At 44.9% G+C, this 25,250-nt stretch overlaps 1 protein-coding gene across 1 annotated transcript in view; it reads left to right on the top strand.

Moving 5' to 3' along the window:
• The window catches only part of LOC140724394 (uncharacterized), a 120,050-nt gene that overhangs the window by 10,084 nt on the left and 84,716 nt on the right, over window positions 1–25,250 (top strand). The gene's annotated exons all lie outside the window — the stretch shown is intronic.

The raw sequence follows: 25,250 nt of genomic DNA, 5'->3' as shown, positions 1-25,250 counted from the left end.
TACACAGCGGGTATGTTTTATATCTGGTGGCACCTAGTGGGACGGGGTGGGGTGGGTTTGGTGAAAGTGGAGCTGCTGAATTACGAAAAGCTGAACGATATTAACTGAAAGTCTGCAGGTGGAGACAGAGAGAGGTTTCATGTGCCCCTGGATCCAGAGCACATTGAGGAGAAACGGATGTCTTTGTAGATGAAACAGCAGGTGTGCTAAAGTTGCTGAAAATGCTGGAAACATCGATTCCGGATTGCTTGTTGAAAGAGAACCATAGTGAAAGTATCAGGTTGGAAAACGGGAACAGTCATGACTGCTGCCAATGCAACTGTGGAAAATGAACCCGCTCATTTTTGACTTACTGGTCACATTGTACATTTTGGTTAACTAACACATAGGAATCTGAATGAGGTAATGTCAATAATATTGACGTGTTCGTGTTACATCCCCACTGAATTTACACCTGAGACACTTCCGGTGATGTAATACGTTTGTTCGGTAACAATGGTCGGAGTTGGGACCATGTCACTGGAGATTGATCCCCTGTATAAAGCATAGCCTGTTGCAGCCCAGAATGTCTTCCCATGCTGTGGAATTCAGAGCAACAGCGTTCACTGCGTCACTCAAATGGGATATCCAGTAATCTGGCGGATTGAAGACATTTACTACCCTGTTATTTCAGCCGTTGGAATTCCCGGGAAGCCGTTGTCACACCTGCAAACGGCAGAAACTGAGAGTTAATTCCGATGTTCTGAAGTGTTTCTCTCGCTACTTGTTTCCACAGCCACCTGCCTATTTTCGTGACTAGTCAATAATTTCTCTGTTTCCCTCCTTTTCTCTTGCAGTTTAATTGGTTGTGATTGTTATCCTGTTTCGAGGAAAGTGCGGTCTCTCCAAATGTATCACTTGCTACCTGCTGGGAATGGCAGTGGCCGATTATCACTGATTTATCATTTAATTGTTATCTCTGACCCTCTGCTGAAGTGGACTGTTTACATATACTTTCCGTCTTCCTTCCTCTATAGGACTCCCGTTTGCAGGGTCATTTATTGCCTGCTTTTAGCAAGCACCGGGGTCTCTGTCTTGCTGACAGTCGTGTTCACCTGTAACAGATTTGTGGCCATTTGTTGTGACAAGCTGAAAAACAAAACATTGCATCGAAAGAACGGCGGCTGTGGTTATCGGGGCAGTGAGTGTTCTGTGCTGTTCACAAAGTTTCCCTTTTTACTTTACATTTGAGCTTTTGATGATAATTAGTGGAGTTTTCTATGGCTGTGCGAGCAAAGCGAGCTTCCATACGTCGCCTTCGTGGATCGCATTTCACATGTTTCTTCGCATTTTTATACCTTGTCTCCCGTTTGTTCTGATTTTATTGGTCAATGCTCGGACAGGTAGATGGAGTTTTTCCGCCAATGAAGTCCGGATGGGGCTCCGGGGCCGCAGCAACGGAAAGAATGACAAGGACCCGGAGATGGAGAACCGAAGGAAATCGGTCGTTTTACTATTGAGTATAACTTGTAGTTTTGTATTTTTGTGGTTAACACGGCTGGTATTCGATATCTACCGACGGGTTGCAAACATCACCCTTTATTTGGGCATGGATCCGATTAATATCGTGGGCTCCACGGCGATGATGCTGTAGATCCTCAGCTCCTGCACCAACACATATATTTACGCCGTGACTCAGAGCAAGTTCAGAGAACAGCTGAAGAACGCGGTGAAATACCCCCTGAAACTATTAACTAATTTCATTAGAACGACCGTTGGTCTCTACAGTGGAATGACATCAGTCGCCATTTTCCTACATAAGGTATCCGCTTGCCGATATGTAGAACCACGGTTAACAATTGAGCGCTCTGAAATACGCATGCATTTCCTGGTGATATATTTCACTCGCCGACTACCCTGTACAGGTGAAATTCGTCCTTCATCAGATATGCAATATGTAAGCATCAGCTAAGCTGTAATTCACCCCGTTGAACGCTCTGTAGAAGACGGGAACTGACGGGGACGGTTCACTCATGCCCCGCCCGTTTTATTTTCCTTCTCTTTGTTCGGTCTCATCCTTCGTCCTGGTGATGCTCACGGTGTTTTACTCCGGGCTGGTCCAGTCAGAGTGGATCATCTTCCTTTTCAATATCCTCCCCACTGTTTCTCATTTTCCTGTTCAGTGATGCTCTCGATGTTTTGCTCCCAATCTCTCAGTCGATCCCCTCGATTCCAGCGTAAACTCCACATCGCCTGTATACAAATTTTGAATGATGAGTTGCAGCATGAGGAATCAACACAGATGCCTTGTGCAGGAAGGCACAGAGTCGACTGTACTTCCTAAGAAGGTTGGCGTCATTCAATGTCTGTAGTGAGATGCTGAAGATGTTCTATAGGTCAGTTGTGGAGAGCGCCCTCTTCTTTGTGGTGGCGTGTTGGGGAGGAAGCATTAAGAAGAGGGACGCCTCACGTCTTAATAAGCTGGTAAGGAAGGCGGGCTCTGTCGTGGGCAAAGTACTGGAGAGTTTAACATCGGTAGCTGAGCGAAGGGCGCTGAGTAGGCTACGGTCAATTATGGATAACTCTGAACATCCTCTACATAGCACCATCCAGAGACAGAGAAGCAGTTTCAGCGACAGGTTACTATCGATGCAATGCTCCTCAGACAGGATGAAGAGGTCAATACTCCCCAATGCCATTAGGCTTTACAATTCTACCGCCAGGACTTAAGAACTTTTTAAAAGCTATTATTAATGCTTTTTGAGATAGTGATTTAGATGCATATCATATTTTTTACTGAGTTAAGTATTGTATGTAATTAGTTTTGCTACAACAAGTGTATGGGACATTGGAAAAAAGTTGAATTTCCCCATGGGGATAAATAAAGTATCTATCTATCTATCTATTATCGGACCTTCAAACAACGGATTCATATGTGCTTTGTTTTCTTTTTCAACATTCTCTCCATCTCCAGACTGCTCTCTCTTTGTCCTTTCATATCTCCGTCTTTTCTATGTTCACCTCCCAAGGCCCCGTGACAATCTGCTTCCTTACTTCTCCCTCTGTTGTCTGTTTCTCTCTGTCCACACGCCTGGTCCCCTGCTGAATAGCTCATTGCAGTATGTAGGAATATATAATTACACTGATAATAAATGTGCGTTGAACGTTAAAGAACCAAAGCAACAGGAAAATATATTTGATTTTTTTCTCTCTCTCTGTGGAACTAACTGGATTTTATCTGGGTATGTAATTGATTTTTGGGGAAAAAAAAGATACCGGAAATCCTAATAAAACGAGTCAGCTGTAATTACCTTTCATCATGAGGGGAAAAAACACAATACCTCTTGTCTGCTGATTGGAGGAGTCTATCTTTTGCATTGATCATTTGATGAGGCAAGCCACACGTAGAAATATCGCAGAATTGCTTTAAATATTGCTCTACTACTCTCTGCGGAACATTACTCAGTTTGTAGAATTTCCTGTTCCGTCCAACTGAGGACCCGTCTTCCACCCAAACGGAGTCTTACAACATCACTGAAGTAAGAGTTGAGACGACGGATAACTTTTCGAGCACTTGCTGATCCTCCACCTGTCTACGTATAGTCCGCAGTCTTGGATGCAGATCCATCAATTTCATCATGGTAAAATGAAGCTGTCCCAACACATCCCTGTGGAAAACTACTAGTCACCGGTAGACAGTCAGAAATTCATCCCTTTGGTCCCACACTTTCCCTACTATCAATCAGCCAATACTCTATGTATACTGCGCGGATTCATGTGAGGAATCTTTTCAAATTTCTTCTGAAAATTGAAGTGTACAACATCCACTGATTTTAATTTGTTCATCCTGCTTGTTATTTCCTCAAAGAATTCCAATGGGTTTCCCTTTCCCTTAATCCTCTGCATGTCTGCCCCCGCTCCCTGTATATCTGGAATGTGGATCTGAGCAAGTGGACATGTAAGGACAATATAAAGGGCTGGGGAATATTTAGTTCTAAATGGTCTTGGAGTTAATTGGTTGAAGGGTCTATTTCTATGATGAGTCTCCCTCTGCCTCCCTTGCAAAATCTACCCTGCTGTGTCCTCTGGTGTTCTGTCTGGTTCAACTAGATGACCTCTGATTCTATAATCTTTAACCATTTGTGATAGGACAACACCTTTGATCCAGGAATTCGCTAAGGTAATATCTTCTGGAATGTCAACGTGAACGTTTTCTCTCTGAAGTAAGGGATTCAGAGCCGTACATAATTCTCGAGGTGTGGCTGTCCTAATACTCTGCACAACTTTATTTCCAAACTCCAGCCCTGTTGTAATAAATACAATTGTACCATTTGCTGCCTTCTCTGCTGGATGCACCATCAAACAATTCTATATCTCATACGCAAGAACATCTCAATCCCTTTGAATTTCACCCGAGTAACCTTCTCTACTTGATTCCTCTTCCCTCACATTTTCCATCACTAACATCCATGTACAGACTTTTCCTTTGCTCTTTCCATCTATCAGTAAGCAAGTCCAAATTTGTGCGTTTTATCCGGCCCTCTCACCTCCTTGAGTTGTCAGAAAACTTGGAAACACCCTCTAAGTCATGCTTGCAGGTGGAAATACAGACGATGTCCGTGTCGGTACTGGCCGAATCGAAGCGACGAAACCCGAGTCCGAGGCTGTATGGAAGAACAGAGAGCGAGGAATGTCACAAGGTTTTGACGATTTAAGGAACCGGACGGATGGAAATGGCCCGTTGTCGGAGTCGCAGGCGAGGGATTGTCCGGCACTGCTCGCTTCTCCGCGGGCTGAGCTCGTCTCTGTGCTGGCCTGAGACTGTGACCTGCAATTGGTGGATTCTCGCCCGGCTGCAGTGATGCCTGACTCTGTGACCTTCAGTTGTGAATACTGTTTCCGTGCTTTTATTTTGTACGATATATTTCTCTCTCTCTGCACACTGGGTGCTCGTCAGTCCTCTTTTGTTTTAATGAGTTTTATTGGGTTTCTTTGCTTCGTGGCTGCCTGCACGGAGACGAGCCCAAAGTTGTATAAAGTCTGCACACTTTGATAATAAATGAAGGGACAGACCGACGCAGAGAGAGTGAAAAAGCGAAACGAATCGCTATCGTATGTTTTGTCGACATTCACGCCAATCGTTCAGTCCCAAGATATTGTGGTGGCATTAGCAGTGATCGTTAGAGAAACACAATATTTCCAACAGTTTGGATAAATGGAAACGTGTTTCACTCTTTAAGAAGGGGAGGGAGAAGCCAAAGAAAGAACGTTAGCTGGACGTCAGTGTTTCAGGTGATGTTACAGTCCATTATTATGGATGGAGTGTCGCGGTACTTGGAGGCACATAATAAAACAGACCAAAGCCAGCATGGTTTCCACAAGGGGTAATCTAACCTGACAAATTGTTTAGAATTCACTGAGCAAATAACAGGCAGAATAAACAAAAGAGAGACACTGAATGTCGCTTACTTACAGAACTCGTTGACAAAGCGCCTGGCTTGAGTCTTCTAAAAAAAAAATATAAAAGCCCCTCATAATACAGAAGAGATTCCGCCATCTCTAGACGAATAGCTGACTGGGTGGAGGCAAACAGTGAGAAAAAAGGGGGATTTTTTTACTGGTCGTCTGATGGTGACTGGTCAGAATTAGGGCCGGATCCATTAACATCATATGAGGATGAATCAGGATAATGAAACTGGGGGCTCTGTGGCCATATTTGCGGACTATCCAAATATTGGTTGAATGGTAGGTAGTATGAGGAAACAGAAAGTTTGCAGAAGACCTTGGACAGATCAAGGAAATGGACAATCGAGCGGCAGAAGGACTATTGTCATCGTCGTTGGTCGCATCTGGAGTTTATATCTGGCGGACGATGACCCTCCACGCCGCTCTGACACATTGCGAAATCATGTACATGGCAGGATACAGCAGTGGTTTGCCTTTGCATTCTGCCGCGTGAGTTTAAAGAGATCACCACCTCTTGCAGTGGATGACCAGGACATCTAAATGCCTTGCCGTGCTCTTAGCGCTCCACCAACGCCTGCTGGCCTGCCTTCTTGACCATTGGATCATTAATTGTTCTCTTCCACACTATCTGCCACGGTCAGACTTCACCCGCTGGGACAGACAGATCCCCTACCTCACCCAGGGTCGAAGATCCATTGGCTACCTCACCTGGTTCAGCCCGTCTGCCGAGACGGTTTACTTGGGTGTGGCCGCTGCACCTGTTACAGCTACTTGGCGCCACAGACAAGAGCTGAGTGGCAGGTGGGGACCATAGGTGGACGAGCTGCCCTGAAAAAGGCCCCCCCACCAGAGGTGCTACCGCTCCCTAGATACCCCATACACCCTAGATGGACTATATTGCAGGGAATTGTCTACTCGGGACAAAATCGGGAAAGAAGAGCCCTAACAGGAGTTCAGAAACCTAGTGCGGGATTCTCTTGCTCCTGCCCCACTGAACTCATTTCTGCATACCTTGACACTGTCATATTCCCCCCCCCCCAACTTGTTTAATCTCTTCCCACCTATGTTCGTGACACTTCTCATGCTTTGATTTTTTGTCAATGGTTTTAAATTCCCGGGCCCCCACCGCCTTATTTTCACCATGGACGTCCAGTCCCTATATACCTCCATCCCCCACCCGGACGGTCTCAAAGCCCTTTGCTTCTTTTTGGATTCCAGGCCTAACCAATTCCCCTATACCACCACTCTCCTCCGTCTAGGGGAATTAGTTCTTACTCTCAATAATTTCTGCCTTGGTTCCTCCCACTTCTTCGACCCCGCTCCTGTCGAAGCCCCCGATTACCACCCCCTCCCCCGCTGAATTTCCCTCCCGCAGCCCGCGAACACCTACCCCAGTCACCAACTCTATCTCCCACCCCCCACTGAATACCCCCCCCCCCACGATGCTAGACTTAGAACTGATAGTCCTAAGAACCATGGAACGAGGTTACTCGTACACGAGTCGACCAATAAACTGGCAGCTCCTTGTGGTCACAGGGTTTTTATACTGCAGTTGCTGATAGAAAACACGTGTTTGTAGTTAGTGGAACCTGGGAATGATTGGGAACAAAATGAGGTGATTAAGGCCCAATTCCTCAGGAAGATAGCCGGGTGCCAGAAGGGACCATGACACTCCTTGGGCAAGAATTTTTTAATCCCCCTTTGAAGTTTGGAAGTCAAATTCTTACCACCGTTTTGGAGTCTGTATACAACTCCAATCACTGTCGTTTTACCCTTGCAGTTCCTCCCCTCTATTCGCAAAGAATCAGCGTCTTCCAACCGTATGTCTCCTCTTTCGAATAATTTGATTTATTTTTCACCAACAGAGCAACGCCGCCCACTCTACCTTCCTGCCTTGTTTTGATATAACGTGGATCCTTGGACATTAAGCACCAGGCTATTTTTTTTTCAGCCACTATTCAGTTCAGCCCTGTATCAACCCTTTTAGATTTTTCAGAGACGCCAATAACATCATTCCGATCGGCAACTGTGCTGCAAGTTTATCTGCCTTAGTCTGTATACCGTCCCATTCAAATATAACATCTTCATTTCTGTATGCACGCTTTTCGATTTTGTCCACCATTTATGTTGCATCTTGTTGACTGCAATTTTGCCCTATCGACAGCCTCTCCTCACTACACGTTGCCTCTGTCTGCCCAACCAGCTCCCTCATCTCCAGCTCGTTACACAACTTGCCTCCGTTACTTCCTGTATTGAAATATATGCAGCTCGGGTCAGTAGTCGCACCATGCTCAACCTTTGATTCATTGCTCTGTCTGCAGTCTTCCCAACATCTTCCTCCACAACTCAACATTAACTGTTCTGGCATTCTGGTTCCCATCTCCCTGCAATTTAACACAGTGTATTGTGGCTAAAGATACCTTGGACACGCCGCTCATCCGAGTCTTCCAACAGATACAGTTCTGTTACGCCTCAGGGGCTGCGTCCAGCACTATGACAGAAAGAATTGAGTTAAATACTATCACAATAAAATAATAATTAGCTGACACGTACATCCTCATGAGCGCAATTGCTGTATCTGCTGTGCTGCCGAATCCGTGGTCGGGACAGGGCCCCTGGCTAATTATTATTTCAGTGTGATAGTATTAATATCAATTATTTCTGTCATAGTGCTTGTCGAGACTTGAAGCAAGCGCAATAACTCATCGCTGCCTGCTTGCTTTCGGCCTTGCCTGAGAAATTGGAGAGTTTGAGGAAACTGACTCCCGATATTCATTTTATATTAGCAAACACGAGGAAATCTGCAGATGCTGGAAAGACAAACAACAACACACACAAAATGCTGGTGGAACACAACAGGCCAGGCAGCATCTATAAGGAGAAGCACTGTCGACGTTTCGGGCCAAGACCCTTCGTCAGGACAGGACCCTTCATCCTGACGAAGGGTCTTTGTCCGAAATGTCGACAGCGCTTCTCCTTATAGATGTTGCCTGGCCTGCCGTGTTCCACCAGCATTTTGTGTGTGTTGTTGTTCATTTTATATTAAGTTATTCCTTTCAACCGCACTGTAGGCTTCATTTTCCTTTTGAGAATTTTAGTTAATGGCCCTGTTTGGCGTAGCGTTTATTCTTTTCTCTAACTCTGTTCGCATTAAAGTGTGTGAACTATCGACCTGCTTCAGTGTCTCTTGCTCTGCACTCGGGCCATATCCGAACCTATATATATATATTTCACAAGCAGGCGGATATTATGCTGATACTGATTGTTGCAGGATGTTTATTCCCAAATGCGAGCTGACATTCCATGCCCAGCCTGGTTGTTTTGGTGACGGTGGGCAAAAACTGGCGTACATGGTCTATCTTCCAGATGGACCTCCACACAGTCTGTTCGACATTTTACGGGGGCAGTTAAATTCCGCATGCCTGCAGGAGAGAGGGGTTTGCATCAGAGATCTCTCATCACTGCCATCCAGTGTGGACTGAATGCAAAGGTCCTACGTGAGATCGCAGTCCGGGACCAGCAGGATAGTCTGGATGAAATGATTAATCTGGCTGTTTCACTTGACGGCTGGATAACCGACTGGCTCCTCCCTCGCCACACAGCATCGAGTCCATGGAGGAGGTTATGCAAGTAGAGCGCGTGCGCCTGTCTCAAGAGGAATCAGAGTGATGCAGGAGAAGTTTCCTGACTCTATTGTGGTGATCCAGGACAATTCCGGGCGCATGTTCCAAGCGTTCTGTAAAAGAGAATCCCCGTCAGCGGGGAGGGGAATCCTGACGGATTGTTTCTCTCAGCAGTCAGCTTCCTCTAGTTGTGTAATGCTCTCAGATCTCATAGACATCTCTCCAGCTCAAAGATGGGAAGTTCAGATTCAGGAATGAAGAGAAAGAAATCAACGTCGAGGCTCTGTACGCTTGATCTCTCTGCACCGGCCATATCCACTCTTCCACCCAACCCCTCCAACTGAGAGGTAATTCACAAACATGACAAAATCTGCAGATGCTGGAAATCACACAAAATGCTGGCTGAACTCAGGCAGCATCTATCGAAAAGAGTCAATAGTCGACGTTTCTAATTGAACCCTCCTTCAAGACTGAGATAGAATGAGGGAAATATCTGAATAAAATCGGGGCGGGCGAGGAAATGGCTGACTGGATGGTGATAGGTGAAGCCAGGTAGGTGGGAAAGCTCAAGAGCAGAAGAAAATAGAATCTAATAGGAGAAGAGAGTGGAGAATCGGAGCAGTGGACCTAGAGAGACGTAATAAGCACGTGAGAGGACGTGAAAAGTCAGAGAGGAAGAGAGGGAGTGGGAGGGAGGGAGATTTGTTCACCGGGAGGAGAAATTAATATTCATGCCATCAGGTTGGGGGGAGGGGGGTACTCAGATGGAATATAAGCTGCAGATCCTGGACCCTGAGGGCGTCCTCATTTTGGCACAAGAGGAGTTGTTGGGTTAATATGTCGGAACGGGAATGTGAATCGAAATGAATGTTTGTACACCGGGAAGTCCCGCTCGGAGCGGATAGTTCAAAGGTTAATTTATTATCAAAGCAGGTATTTATAAATACGTCGGAGTTTTTTTCGTCCCCAGAGAGCCACGAAACAAGGAAGGAACATGGAAATAGTTCAGAGAGAAAAATCAAACTCCCACCCCACCCCTCGCATAAAAAAGAACGACATCCCGATCATCAACCCCCAAAACCCACCCCTCCCGCACAAAAGAGAACAATAACTGGTGTCACCAGTGCAGAGGCGTCCGCATCGGGAGCAGCAGACACAATAGGCGTCCCCGGAAGATTCACAGGTGAAGTGTCGCCTCACCTGGAAGGATGTTTGGACAACGGAGAGAGTTCGGCCGTCCGGCCCTTTCACTGTGACACCCCGAACTCCACATTAAATCCGTCCAAACGAATCTGGGAGAATTTTAATGGCCAATAAATATAATTCCTCTCAGCGATCAGCTGCCTGAATGATGCCCTGACTTTGAGAGGAAGGGGTATCTATGGACCTCACTGTCAGGGTGTTGAGTTTACTAGGAGACAAAGAGTGTTTTAAAATGCGATGGCTCTCCCACAGGGAAACGTCACAGCGGTGACGTCAAAGACACCCCTCCCTCGCACTTTACGTCACACACGGGCTCCCCATACCGGGAACTGCGCTTACGCGCGCGGTGTCTTATGTCACCCACGCGCGGGGGAGCTCGAGCTTGGTCGGTTTAACGGCTGAGCCACTAATCACGTGACCAGTCCATTTCCACCCCCCCCCCCCCCCCCCCGCTGCTGTCAACAGAGGATTCAGGAGCTGCGCAATTCCGATTGGTGCGAAGCGATGTCAGTCACTGGTTACAACCAATCGCGGAGGCGGACCAGTCGACAGTGCATGATCCCCACTGAACCTGTCACCCGCTGCTGCACGCTCTCCCCGTCAAACCGGAGGAAATCTCAACGTAAATGTTCGCTTTTTGATTTATTTCCATTTTCCTCCGAGCGAAGTTGGGGGCGTTTGTGAACCGTCTCCTGCGGCCGGAGTCTGATGTATCGCTGAGAGGTAGAAGGAGACCGCTCGGCCTATCGAGAATTCCGGCTCCCCGGAGAGGGAGTGGGAGGTGGACTTTATTGAAAGGATGAAGATAGTGTAAAACGGGACGGACAGGATGTGGCTGAGTTGGGAGAACAGAGTTGATGGTTAGAGAGGCTGAATGGGCACATCCGGCTGTTTTTTCACTTGATGTTTCAGTTTTCCTGTCCAGTGAGGCCAGAGTAATGTGAATAGAAATTAGTGTTTATAACCATAGACTGATTTAAATGAAAACAGCACAATTCGTGTTTGGGTCTCAATTGACCGGGATGGGAATCGAGCCCGAGACTTTGTGACCTGGAGGTGGAGGGAAAGGGCCAGCGAAGATATGGTGGAAAAAAAGTAAAAACGTATCTGGAGTAAATATGGAATACTGTGGGAAAAGCGGCAGATGGGTCTGGCAGCGTGTGAGGGTGAGGAGCAGAGTCACCGGTTCAGGTGGGAATTCCTCCACCCGTCACCTGATCCCGTTTCCTGTTCACGTTTCTCTGCAGCATCAGCGGGTCACTGCTCTACGTGTACGTGTAGCTTCATCTTTCCTCGTTCAGACAAGGACGTGAGATCCGGATCTGTCACTTCCTCTCATGGTGGGTGGGCAATATGTTTTTGATTCTACTATATTTTCAGCATGTTTCATTCCACTGTTTTTATCCGCTGAAGTACAGGCAATGTTTCTGGCTATTTATCTGAGCTTCTGATAAATGTGTACAGCTTAGTTCAGTTTCATTCCAGAATTTCCAAAGCAACAAGCCAGTCAGTCAAGGAGTTCCACACAATTAAAACAATTTATTACATTTTTAATCTGTTTTTAAATTTTTGTACTACTTATATAATTTAACTATTTAATATGTGTGTTCTTATTGTGAAAATCTATTGTTATGTATTAAGTTGTACTGCTGCCGCAGAGGCAACAAATTTCATGACATATGCCTTTGATATTAAATCTGATTCCGATATGGGAGACCCACCACCAGTCACCCGATCCCAGTTACCACAGATCATAATGCGAGATTGAAGCCTTTTCCATTTATTTGTTTTCCTGAGAAATGACAACAGTTCAGTTAAGTTTCCCTTTGAATTTCCAAAGCAGAAGCTCAGTTCTTGAGCCTGGTGGTAACACGTTAAGGCATTGGTGTACAACAATAATATCACAGGTTGAGGAGTTTTTTTTCCGAGGCTGGGGAAGTGCAGGAAGAGTCTATGGAAGGGAGGCTTGTTTCTCTGATGTTCCCAGATGATACCAAAGTTCTCTGCAGTTCCTTGCAGTCATGGGCCGAGCATTAGCCATACGAAGGTCAGAGACAAGAAGGTCAGAGACCTCGGTCTTCACCCTGCCTTGTGCAGCTGGACACCGGACTTGCTATCAGATCGCCGGCAGGTGGTAAGAGTGGGCTCCCTCACCTCTGCCTCTCTGACCCTCAGCACACATACCCCACAGAGTTGTCTAGTTGGCCCCCTCATTCACTTTCTGTGCACCCATGACTTGTGTCGCCACCCACAGCTCCAATCTATTAATTAAATTTGCTGACGACACTACACTGATTGGCCTAATCTCAAATAACAATAAGGGAATTTACAGAGAAGAAGGAATCACCCTAACACAGTGGTGTCAAGAAAACAATCTCTGCCAGAATGTCGCAAAATCAAAGGGGCTGGTTGTGGACTAAAGGAGGAATGGAGACAGGGTAGGTCCGATTGACATCAATGGATCTGGGGTTGAGAAGGTGACCAACTTGGAGTTCCTTGGCATACACATCATCAAGGATCTCAGGTGGTCTGCACATACCAGGTGTATGATTAAAAAATGCACAACAGAGCCTCTTTCACCTTAGACCATTGGCGACCAGAGTCACCCCAACCACAACCTGTTTCAGATGCTACCATCTGGGAAATGGTACCGCAGCATAAAAGTCAGGACGACGAGGGCACCTTCTTCCGCCATGCTATCAGACTGATTAATTCACGCTGGCAAAATAGCATTTCTGTGTTATATTGTGTACATACTTTTTATTATAAATTACAATAAATTGCAGATTGCCTATTTAGATGCAAACATAAACTAAAGATTTTCACTCCTCGTGTATATGACGAATGTAAGTAATAGTCAACTCAATTCCCTGCTCATCTGAGATAGTCACTGTCCAGCCTGTATCCCACCAGCTCAATGATATATATCAACCATCTTGTTCAAACGCTGTCCAGACTGTATCCCGCCACCTCAATGATAAATATCAAGCATCTTGTTCAACATCTGCTCAGCCTAAATCCTACTACTTCAATGATATATGTCAAACATCTTGTTCAACCCCTATCCAGTCTGTATCCCACCACCTCAATGATATATAATTAACCATCTTGTTCGACCTCTGTCCAGTCTGTATCCCAACACCTCAATGATATATATGAACCATCCGATTCATCCGCTGTCCAGTCCGTATCCCATCACCTCAATCAAGTATATCAACCATCTTGTGTGTGTGTGTGTGTGTGTGTGTGTGTGTGTGTGTGTGTGTGTGTGTGTATAAACCGTCTTGTTGAACATCTGTCTCGTCTGTATCCCACCACCTCAGTGATGTATATCAAACATCTGCCCAGCCTGTATCCTACCACCCCAATGATATATAATTAACCATCTTGTTCAATCTCTGTCCAGCCTGTATCCGAACACCTCAATGATATACATCAACCATCCTATTCCACCGCTGTCCAGTCCGTATCCCATCACCTCAATCATATATATCAATCATCTTGTTCAACTTCTGTCCAGCCTGTATCCCACCACCTCAATGATATATAATTAACCATCTTGTTCGACCTCTGTCCAGCCTGTATCCCACCACCTCAATGATATATAATTAACCATCTTGTTCGACCTCTGTCCAGTCTGTATCCCAACACCTCAATGATATACATCAACCATCCTATTCCACCGCTGTCCAGTCCGTATCCCATCACCTCAATCATATATATCAATCATCTTGTTCAACTTCTGTCCAGCCTGTATCCCACCACCTCAATGATATTTGTCAACCATCTTGTCCAACCTCTGTCCAGCCTGTATCCCAACACGTCAATGATATATATGAACCATACCATTCATCCGCAGTCCAGTCCGTATCCCATCACCTCAATCTTGTATATCAATCATCTTGTTCAACGTCAGTCCAGCCTGTATCCCACCACCTCAATGATATATAATTAACCATCTTGTTCAATCTCTGTCCAGCCTACATCCAGCACCTCAATGATATATATCAACCATCCTTTTCAACCGCTGTCCAGTCTGTATCCCACCACCTGAATCATATATATCAATTATCTTGTTCAAACTCTGTCCAGCCTGAATCCGATCACCTGAAAGATATACATCAACCATCTTGTTCAACCGCTACCCAATCTGTATCCTACCACCTCAATGAAATATATCAGCCATCTTGTTCAACCTCTGTGCAGCCTGTATCGCAACACCTCAATATGTATATGTGTGTGTGTGTGTGTGTGTGTGTGTGTGTGTGTGTGTGTGTGTGTGTGTGTGTGTGTGTGTGTGTGTGTGTGTGTGTGTGTGTGTATAAACCATCTTGTTGAAATTCTGTCTAGTATGTATCCCACCACCTCAATGATGTATATCATACATCTGCCCAGCCTGTAACCTACCACCTCAATGATATATAGTTAACCATCTTGTTTAATCTTTGTCCAGCCTGTATCCGAACACCTCAATGATATACATCAACCATCCTATTCCACCGCTGTTCAGTCCGTATCCCATCACCTCAATCAAATATATCAACCATCTTGTTCAACTTCTGTCCAGTCTGTATCCCACCACCTCAATGATATATGTCAACCATCTTGTCCACCCTCTGTTTAGCCTCTATCCCACCACCTCAATGATAAATATCAGCGTCTTTTTCAACATGTGCTCAGCCTGTATCCCACCACCTCAATGATATATATCAACCCTCTTGTTCAACCTCTGTCCAGTCAGTATCCCACCACCTCAATGATATATATCAACCATCTTGATCAGAAGCTGTCCAGAATGTATCCCACCACCTCAATGATAAATATCAAGCATCTTGTTCAACATCTGCTCAGCCTAAATCCTACAACCACAATGATATATGTCAACCATCTTGTTCAACCTCTGTCCAGTCTGTATTCCACCACCTCAATGATATATATTACCATCTTGTTCAACCTCTTTCCTGACTGTATTATGCCACCTCAATGATGTATATCAAACATCTGCCCAGCCTGTATCCTACCACCTCAATGATATATATCAAACATCTTGGTCAACCTCTATCCAGTCTATATCCCACCACCTCAATAATATATGTCAACCATCTTGTTCAACCTCCATCCAGTCTGTATCCTACCACATCAATGATGTATATCAAACATCTGTCCAGCCCGTATCCCAACACCTCAATGATATATATCAACCATCCCTTTCAACCGCTGTCCAATCTGTATCTCATCACCTGAATCATATATATCAATTATCTTGTTATATATATATATATATATATATATATGTATGAACCCACGACCTCGATGACATATATCAATATCTTCTTCAACCTCTGTCCAGACTGTTTCCCAACACCTCAATATATATATACGAACCGTCTTGTTCAACCTCTGTCTAGTCTGTATCCCAACACCTCAATGATATATATCAAACATGTTGGTCAACCTCTATCCAGTCTGCATCCACCCACCTTAATGACATATATCACCCATCTTGTTCAACCTCTGTCCAGCCTCTATCCCACCACCTCAATGATATATGTCAACCATCTTGTTCAACCTCCGTCCGGTCTGTATCCCACCACCTCAATTATATATATCAAACCTCTGTCCAGCCTGTATGCTACCATCTCAACGATATATATCAACAACCTTATTCAATCCCTGTCCGGAATGTATCCCAAAACTTCAATGATATATATCAACCATCCTATTCAACCGCTGTCCAGTACGTATCCCATCACCTCAATCATATATATAAATCATTTTGTTCAATTTCTGTCCAGCCTGTATCCCACCACCTCAATGAAATTTATCAACCATCCTGTTCAACCACTGTCCAACCTGTCATCAATGATTATATATGAACTCTCTCTTCTACCATTATCTTCATTGTGACGAATTTTGCCTCACTGAGTTATTTCTGAAATTGGAGTTTGTTACCTGGAGCTACCAGAGGATTTATTGAATGCTGCACCAGGTAGGTTAAAGACAGCTGTTACGATTTTAGCTTCAACGTAACCAAATGATCATTGTGTTAATCTTTTTTTTCAGAAGTAGGCTTGAAAGCAGAATAGCAGATTCATAATGGGGTGAGGAGGATGTTGTGGCCATTGACTGTTGTGTGTATTGGATTGAAGAGAAAACTAGTGAATTGTGGCATTAGATTTGTGCAGCTTTGTTCAGGACGTCACAAATATCTTGTAATCTGTTAATAGTTGTGCATCATTTAAATTTAAAAACAGAGAAAATGCTGGAACCGTTCGGCAGATCTGTCAGCATCTTGGACAGTCCCAGTCTGCTACTGGGTCTTCCACAGTTTCCCTTTACACACATCCAATCTGATGTACCGAGTTTCCAGCACTTTACCTTCAATTTTGTATTAAAAATGTTTTACTCCTGCTGGCCTACAGGAAACGTATTGGCCAGTTGTGCTGGACAAAATCTCATTTAGCAAGAGGATAATGATAAAATGTGTTCTGTTTAGTTGGTGGGGAAAATGTGAATCGTTTCCCTGCCTGCTGGTGCCCCGCGCCCAGGTCTTCCAGCCCCATCCCTGACTCAGTCAGAGGATCATCAGTTTCCCGTTCTGCCACAGGTTGATATCGTAGTGTTAGGTTTTGAACTCTGAATGGCCCAGACACTGCAGCATATTACTGACAACAAGGTGTCCTGGGCGAGTTGCTGTTTGAACTGTAATCCTGGGAAACACTGGGTATATGGACAAGTCAGTATCTGCGAGTTGGCCCAGGTCAATACTCCCACAGATAGGGGCTGGATGTTCCAACATTCACAATGAATCAAAAGGTTCGGGGTGCTGGGCATTGGTTGTGGGGAAATTTCTGATTACACCACTCGCTGTGAGAAGCGGGGACGATGTGAGGATTCAGGGTCGGTGAGTGACAGATTCAGCAGTGTGACCCTGTGCGGTTGGGCCCTGAGATATCACAGGTTTAGATCCAAGTATAATGGACCCGGGGTTCAAGCTGCCACAGTTTATGAGGTGTTGGGCCAGTATTTCTGTTCTGGGATCAGATGTTTGTTTCTGGAGTTCCTTTGGAAGCAATGAGTGCTAATCTGAGGAGAGGATGAGTTAACATCCCATCCCTCACAGTGAGAGGCTGTGAGTAAATGGGCTGTTCCGTGTTTGCAGCAGTAAAAATAGACCAGTGAGTTTGGTGTTCAAGCTGTGTTTGGAAATCCCCCCTCACTGTCACCTGTCTGTCATTCGGTGGATATCAAGCATAATCTCAAGATGCTAACCGAAATTGCTAACTTTGTTCCTCTGGAAGTTTCCCATTAAAACTGAGATGAGTGACACTTCGTTATCTAAAGAGTGCTCGGCCTGTAGAGTTTATTGCAACAGATGATGGTTGCGGTTGTCATCGGGTATATTTATGGCAGAGGCTAATATATTATTGATAGCTAAATATGAATCATTTTTTGTTAGCCAGAACTACTAGATTTTTTTATAGAATGCAGCACGAGGCATGGTTAAAAACAGCCTTTACAATTTTAGATTCATCATCTGCAAATGGCTGCAGCATTTACTTTGTCACAGTGTAACTCATAGCGTATGATGTTGAATTTGTTATTTCCTTTTTCAGTTATTTTCGTTGAGCCACTTCCTGCGTTTCCATGGTAACAAACCACTAGAGCTCACTTCCTCTCAGCATAGAGATAGTAGGCTCGGGAGCAAATGCGGCAGAATCATAATGAGAGGAAAAGATGCTGTGAGCATTGGCTGTAAGGAATGAACTGAATACATAGAGATATTGAAAACCTGCAGCATAATACACAGGCCCTTCGGCCAAAAGTGCAGTCCGAAACGTTTACTTACTTTATTAATTTCCTAAGGTTACTCATAGCCCTCTATTTTTCTTAGCTATTACTAGGGCTGATTAATAAGTTCCTTCTACCTTAGGCCACGAACATATCAAGCACCCTTCTTACGTGTCCAAGATTCTCTTAAAGACATTATTCTATCCACCTCAACCACCGTCTGCCTAAAAGAAATCCTTACCTGTGACATCGCCTCTGTACCTACTTCCAAGCACCTTAAAACTGTGCCCTCTCGTGTTAGCTATTTCAGCTCTGGAAAAATCCTCTGCCGAGCCACACGATCATTGCCTCACATCATCTTATACCACTCTATCAGGTCACCTCTCATCCTCCATCTCTCCAAGGAGAAACGGCCAGATTCACTCAACCTATTCTCAGAAGGCATGCTTCCCAACTAGGCAACATCCTTGTAAATCTCCTCTGCACCCTTTCTATAACTTCCACATCCTTCCTGTAGTGAGGTGACCAGAACTAAGCACAGTGCTCTAAGTGGTGTCTGACCAGGGTCCTATATAGCTGTAACATTACCTTTCGGCTCTTGAACTTGGTCTCACGGTCAATGAAGGCCGATGCACCGTCAGCCTTCCTAACCACACAGCCAACCGAAGCAGCTGCTTTGAGTGTCCTATGGACTCGGACCCTAACATTACTGTGATCCTCCACGCTGCCAAGAGTATTACCATTATATATACCAGTATATTCTGCCATATACTACTATACATATCTACTGCACTACTTTCATCAAGATCTTTAGTCACATCATTAAATAAAATTCAGTCAGGCTCGTAAGGCACGACCTGCCTGTGAAAAACCCATGCCGACTATTTCTAATCATATTATGTCCGTCAGGATCTTCTCGATCAACTTACGAAACCCTGTAGTAAGTCACATTGGTGTATAATTTCCTGGGCTAAGTCTACTCACTTTCTTGAATAAGGAAATAACATCCACAACCTTCCAATCAGTTAATGTCTGTGCATTAAAATAAACAAAAACTGCTCTGCAGGAAATTTAATGCAGGAAAAGAGAGAATGCTGGAAACAATCAGCAGATCGGCAGCATCTCGGACAGTCTCAGTTCTGAAGCTGGGTCTTCCACCATTTCTCCTTTCACAGATGTAGTCTGATGTACTGAGTTCTCAGCATTTTCTACTTTATAATTTTACATTGTGTTTCTGCTACCCTGAGAGAACTATCTTAGCCAACTGTGCTGGGCTATATCCAGCTCAGCAAGAAGACAGTGATCAAAAATAGATACTGGATACAAGCTGAAGTGTATCCGCATCATCTTACAATCTACAGACTGGTAAACCAGCCTGAGCAACAGCGCAGGCAGAAGATTCTTAGGTTCCCGTCCCACCTTAGTTTGTGAATTGAAAATGGCAGATCACCGGCATCGAATTGTCTGTGTGTCGCTTATATTACAGATGGAGTCTCTCAGAATACAGAACTAGCAGTATACGGGCTTCAATCCAGGTTGTCAATTTTACAGCTGGGACTGGAATTTCATCTATCTGCAGCGAGGATGAAGTCTCGGGTGGTTAGACATTGGTTATGGAGAAATCGCAATTTGTTCCACCCAGTGGGACATCACACCTGTCAAGTACTCTGGAGACTTTTGAAGAGGTCACTGTAGAGATAGATGACGTAGGGCAGTGATTTTGTTTAAATGGACTTTGGTAAAGCGTCAGACATGATCCTGCATGGCAGCTCATCTGGAAGGTTAGGTTACGTGAGGTGGATTCATACCAGGCTCGAGAACAGGCAGCAGAAGGTGATTTTGCGAATGGAGACCAGTGACGAGTGCGATGTGCGAGTCATTGTCGAGACCTCTGTAATTCATTATTCATGCTACTGTGTTTTTATATATGAATGTACATGGCACGGTTAGCAAGTTTGATACTAAGTTCGAGAGTCTGGTTGATATTGCAACATGTTACAATGAACTTCAAAGGGATCTTGGCCAGTTATGAAGATGGGTTGAGGAACGGCAAATGGTTTTATGTTGGACAAATGAGAAATGGTGCATTTTGGACAGTCAAGCGAGGCTGGGACTGATATAGTGAATGGGAGAGTACGGAATGTTGTGGAACAAAGCGACCTGGGAGTACAAGTCACAGAAGGTTAACGGGCAAGTATAGAGGGTCGAAAATTAGGCCTTAATCATTCTGGCCTTCATCAGTTAGGTCATTGACTTCTGGATTATGGACATTATATTGTAGTTAAATAAATTACTGGCGAGGCTACACTGAGTATTATGTACAATTTTGTAGGACATTCTATAGTAGGACAGACATAATCAAGCTCACAGAGATTGATGTCAATGCTGCCTGGTCTAGAAGACGAGTTTCAGGGAGAGCTTGGCGGAGCTTGATCTTTATTCCATGGAGCACAGGGGAATGAGTGTGACATTGTAGGAGTTTAAAAAATGAAGAGGGTATAAAATGAGTGAGTATAAGTGATGTGGTTTGTCGTAGTATTTTCCCCATGTTTCAAGATTCAGGATTATTTAACATAATTCCAGTACACAAATGTGAAGAGAATTAAATAATTGTTACTCCGGATCCAATGCAGCAAAACAAAATACAATAAGATAAAGAACACAATAACAATTAAACACACACACACACACACACACACACACACACACACACACACACACACACACACACACACACACACACACACACACACACACACACACACACACACACACACACACACACAATACATATGATAGCTTACTACATTAATTGTATGTCCATGAAATGACGCTAGGCAGAGGAGTGTCTGGACATGCGGTGACTGAAAGGAAATGTTAAGCTAGTGGTGATGGGGGTTGTGTAGCGTGGGTTAGAGGGTAGAGGCGGTGATCAGTCTTATTGCTGGGGAAAACTAAATATTATTGAGTTTGCTGTTGCCGGTGCGGATGCTATGTAGCCTCTTCCCCGATGTATGTGTTGAGAAGTTTGACTACACATTGTAGAGCTTTTCTGTCCGCCACGGTGCCGTTCCCATGCCATGTCGTGATGCAGCATGTTAGGATGCACTCTGCCGTACATCTGTTGTAAGACATGAGTATACGTATACAGCATATAGTCCATCTGCTTTCAGCCTCCTCGGAAAGTCGAAATGTTGCTGAGATTTCCTAATTGCGTGGAATGTGCTCTGGGACCTTGAGAGGTTGTGTGAGATATGAATGCCCAGGAGATTGAAATTGCTTCCAGTTTCCATAGCTATGCTGCTGATGTCAAGATGTGTGTGAGTGGTGCAAGTTCTCCTGAGGTTGTCTCGTTGACATTGAGGCAACGGGTTATTTTCCTGGCACCAGCCCCTTAGCCCTTCTCTCTGTATGTCCTCTCATTGATATTAGTGATCACTGTTAACACTGTTATGTCATTGCGAACTTGACTGTGATTCCCTGGGTGTCTGGCTGTGCGGTCATGTGTGAGCAAAGTGTACAGCAATGATCTCAGCACGCAGCCATTGTTGAGGATGATTGGGAGTGAAGAGTGGTTATACATCCTGAATTTCTGAAGCCGGTTGGTTCAGTAGTCCAACACAGAGTTGCACAGGGCTGTATTCAGACGAAAGAGTTGTATTTTGTCATAGAGGGATTCTGACAGTAAACAGATTGGTGAGTAACTAATGTGGCAGGATTGGAGTTATTGATATGTATATGAAACCAGCCGTTTCACGCTCTTTGTGATGACTGGCGGTAGTTCCACCAGGCGGTGGTCGTCTCATTCTGAAGGTGTAAAGTTCTTTGGTACATGGAGGATGCTGGCTGATTTGAAGCCTGCATGAGTGAAGTGTTGGCGATGGCCGTGACGTAATCAGTGAGCTGGTGTACGCACTGCCGGAGCAGTCGGCCTGGGATGATTTCTGGCCCAGCAGCCTCACAGGGGTTGGATCTCTGCAGAGTCCTCTCATCTGCTGTCGTTACAAAGTGTGTCTGCTCCCCTTGGAGAGGGAATCTTTCGTGATTTGATCGAATTGCGTGCCTCTAAGCATTGTTTAGGGCACCAGGGAGGGGGACGTCACTGGTACAGTCAAAACTATTTATCCTAACGTACTCTACAATGCCGGTGATGCTCAACCAAATATGCCAAGGATTGTTCCCAGGGTTGTGGAGTCCAAAGCCAAAGGGCACAGATAGAGTAGAGTGGAAAGATCAGAGACACCTGACAGGTAATCTCAATACACAGAGTGAATGAGTATCTAGAATGAGCTGTTCAGTGTTTGCATCGTAGATTATTTACCTCGGATTCAGTATTCTCACCGTGTTTGGAATTTCCTAATCACTTTCAGCTGTATGTGACAAATGAAAATGGAAGTTAAAGAAACACTCAAGTTGTTGCAGACCTGAAATCATACCAATGAAATCATAAGCATTCTCTGCCTGGACCCACTTAATTGCACCCAGACCAGAGTCCTCAATCACTTCCTCATCCATGTACCCATAGAAAATTCTCTTAAATTTTGCAATTGAACCTGAATCTGCATGCGTGCCAGCCTCCACGTGAAGTAGTTCCTCCTCAGATTCCCCTTAAATATTTCGCTTTTTGCCGTAAACCCATGACCTCACCCAAACTGAGAAGCTAAAGCCTACATTAATTCACCCTATTTATAACATTATAGTTTGATAATGGTTTGCAATGGTTCGCAACCAGGGTCCACGGATCCTACCGTGAATACTAGGGGTCTATGGCATAAAAAAGTTTGGGAACCTCTGCTAGTATCTCCCCTCGTTCCCCTTTGCTTCAGGGAATACATTGCTAACTTGCTTAATCTACAACGTAACTCAGTTCCTTAAATACCAGCACCATCCGTACCTGCTAGGGCTCCTGAAGTCTCTGCTCTGGCTTTCCAAGAGCTGTTTAGTGTAAGCCGGTCCACCTCTGACACGTTCGTGCCCTTTCCTGATCTCTTTCTATCTCCATCTGTAGAGACAAGGTGTCAACCGACATCTTTTATAAATCTACTAATTGCTATGATAATCTCCACCATACCCACCTATCACTTGCAAATTGTTCTACCCTTTTCTCAGTTTCTTTGCTTCTGCTGCATCTGTTCCCAGGATGCGGTTGTCCTCCCTCCACTATTGATATTGCCCTCGCTCACATTTACCGTTCTCCATGCTCCAACCGTCTTCCTACCACCGTAATAGTGACAGAGTTCCTTTTCTCCTTACCCCCCATCCATTCAGCCTCCCCAGTTTCCAGCATCTCCAATGAGATCTTACAACTAGTCATATCTTTACCTTCCTCTCTCCTACCCCGCCCTCTTCTTTCAACAGGGATCACTTTCTCCACAATTCCCTTGTTCATTCGTCCCTCCTCACTAATCTCCCTCCAGCCATTTATCCCTGAAAGCGGCCTATGTGCTACAGCTACCCGTATACATCCTCTTTCACCTCCATTCAGAGCCCAAAACAGTCCTTCCAGGAACACTTCACCTGCGTATCTGCTGGGGTCGTCAATTGTGTCCCGTGCTCCTGATGCGGCCTCATTTACATTGGTGAGACCCACCATAAATTGGGAGACCGTTCTGTCGATCATCTCTGTATCATCTGCCACAAAGGGGACTTCGCAGCGGTCAAACATTTTAATTCTGATTCCCATTCAGAGGTCTTGGTCAATGGTCTTCTCTTGTGTCAGAATGAGACCTCCCAGAGGGCGAAGGAGCAATACCTTATAATTCAACTGGGTACCCTCCAACCTGATTGTATGAATATTGATTTTTCCTTCCATTAAATAAATCCCCCGCCCCACCCACTTCTCTATTACCCACTCTGAACTTCGTTTCTCCTCACCAGCTCTTTACTTCCCCCAGGTCCCCTCTTTCCCTTTCTCCTATTGACAACTCTCCGATTCTTTATTCCCCAGCCCTTGACCTCCCAACACTTGACTTCACCTATCACCTCCCAGCTCGCCTCTTTCTCCTCCCCGACCTTTTTATTCAGATATCTTGCCCCTCCTCCTCATCAATGAAGAAGGCTCTTTGTCCAAAATGTCGACTGTTTATTCTTTTCTATAGACACTGCCTGATGTGTTGCGATCCTACAGCATTTTGTGTGTGTTGCTTTGGATTTCTGCATTTGCATGCTTTCTCATGTTTAAGTGTAGTAATTACCATAACGATTATTTGGGCTTTGTTGAGATTATATCGGGAATATGGGGTAAAATCCCGCTCCCCATACTAACAGGGGTTATATAGACCAAAGAACAAACAACCGGAGGAACTCAATGGGTCGGGCAGCATCTGTGGAGGAAAATCAACCGTCAAAATCTGGACCAAAATCCTCCCTCTAGACTGAGAGTAAGCGGGAAATAGTCGGAGTAAAGAGGTAAGGGTTGATGCTGGGGGAAGAGCTGGGGAGGTAGAGGTAGATATAGGTGATCGGTAAGGTGGAATGGAAATAGTGACTGGGTGGGACGTGAGTGGTGGAGGCAAAATGGGGCTGCAGAAGATCGAAATTAGATGGTAGATGATGAGAAAAGAGGTTAGATAGTATTTGATTTAGAGATTCACCAGACTGATCCCCGGAGGACGATGGATATCAGTGATCCTCTTCACATAAAACAGACATCAGCAGATGTGAGAAGACAGAAGGGATCGGGGAAATCGCATCTTGTTGTTTTGAGAGGCTGAATGGCCACCTCCTGCTGTTTCACACTTGATCTTTCGGTGTTCCTGTCCAGTGAGTCCGGAGGAATGTGAATAGACATAGAGCAATTTTTATAAACACAGAGGTGATTTGAATGAAAACTGCACAGCTTCTATTTGGGTCAGAATTGGGCTTCGGACCGGGATGGGAATTCAACAGATAACTCTGAAACCGTGGGATGAGGTGGGTGGAGCAATCGGGACGGGGATGATACACAGGGAATATTAAAAATGTAATTGGTGTAAGTATGAAATAATTGGGAAATGCGGAAAGTTGGTCAGGCAGCATGTGAGGAGCGAGGAGCAGAATCACCCATTCAGTTGGAAGACCCTCCACACGTCATGTGATCCCGTTTCTCGCTCTCATTTCAACGCAGATCTGCAACATCTGCGGGTTTTTGCTTACGAGGCCCCGCCCCCGCTCTCACAGTCGACGGATGTGCGGTGGTTTTCTTTCCGT

This window comes from Hemitrygon akajei, unplaced genomic scaffold, assembly GCF_048418815.1.
Source record: "Hemitrygon akajei unplaced genomic scaffold, sHemAka1.3 Scf000204, whole genome shotgun sequence".
Classification (NCBI taxonomy): Eukaryota; Metazoa; Chordata; class Chondrichthyes; order Myliobatiformes; family Dasyatidae; genus Hemitrygon; species Hemitrygon akajei.
Note: the sequence above shows the minus strand (reverse complement) of the source record. Positions and strands in the feature narration are given on the sequence as shown.